Raw genomic sequence first — 1453 nt, 5'->3', positions numbered from 1 at the left:
GGATTTGCAGGGGGGCGCCGCAGCACCGCCACCCCCGGCAGCCGGGCAGGTGCTGCCCTGCTCGGGTGTCTCCTCACGGCAGCCTCGAAAGCCGGTTTGTGGGAGCGCAGCGGGCTTGAGACTGCCCGGGGGGGAGGGGAGTGTTTCCAGCTCTGCCCTTTAAGAGAAGCCCGTCCTGCCGGGGGAGTCCGTTGTAAACCCATCTACGCCAGGTTGGCCACTTTTTCTTTAAAAAAAAAAATGCAAGAGGGGGAGACTTGTTACTGCCGTGTGGCTTGATGGCTCGAGTGCGCACCTGATTCGTGATGGCCCAGGGTCAAATCCCTTCTCTTCATTCAGGACACTGTTTTGAACCCACATCTCCTTCTTTCCAGGAGACGCCCCTGACCACCGGGCAGTGGGGTGTTCTGAGCAGGGACTGGCATCCAAGCCTACAGCCCCCTGTAAGATCATGTCTCCCTAGCTAGAGAGAACTTTCAAGTATTTCACACAAATATTTACATATTGTATACAAAACGAAACAGCTTCAGGAGAAAGTCAGGGAGTGCTTGACCTCAGAAATCCTAAAAACCCAGCAGCTGGGCACTCTCCTGGCTGGTGGAAAAAAATCTGTTTTAAATCCATGGTGTAAGTCAGGCACGCTTGAACTTGTCTCTCCCATGAGCAGAGTGAATCTCTTCACCGTTCAGTTTTTGGCTCTGAGATGGGGGTTCTGCCATTATCTGCTTTCATATGGAGTTACGGGATGGTCTCCCACACAACAGGAGCAGGGGGTGAAATCAGGATCGGATCTGTTGTGTGCATGCCTCCTGAGAAATACCGAGGGGTCTAGGGGTCTTGACTTGCAGAGCAATAGGGTACATCTGTACGTTGTTCCTGGCATGTCAAAGGTGGGACTCTCCTGAGTACACCTGGCCCATCTCTACCTGCTTGCATGAAAAACAAAAATTGCTTCAGTGAAGCTGTCTTCATTTTCACTTACCAGACCTCCTCCTTCATTTCTCTGTAGGGACAAATCCATAGCAGTTTCACTGCCACATGGACAATAAGCTGAATATGAGCTGGCAGTGTGCCCTTGTTTCAAGAAGGCTAACGGCATACTGGACTGCATTGGTAGGAGGGTTGTCAATAGGTCAAGGGAAGTGATTAGTCCCCTCTTCCACATCTGGAGTACTGTGTTCAATTTTGGGCCCCCACTACAGAAAGGGTGTGGACAGATTGGAGAGGGTCCAACAGAGAGCAACAAAAATGGTAAGGGGGCTGGGGGACATGACTTATGAGGAAAGACTGATGGAACTGGGCTTATTTAGTCTAGAGAAGAGAAGAGTGAGGGGGGATTTAATAGCAGTCTTCAACTATCTGAAGAGGGGTTCAAAAGAGGATGGAGCTAGACTGTTCTTCATGAGTGACTGGTGCTGCCTTAGTGGGGGGGGGGGGGGCTGGGCCCCCCCTG

Source organism: Gavialis gangeticus, unplaced genomic scaffold (genome assembly GCF_001723915.1).
Source record: "Gavialis gangeticus isolate Ggan-Ray unplaced genomic scaffold, GavGan_comp1, whole genome shotgun sequence".
Lineage (NCBI taxonomy): Eukaryota > Metazoa > Chordata > Crocodylia > Gavialidae > Gavialis > Gavialis gangeticus.
This window is presented reverse-complemented; position numbering follows the sequence as displayed.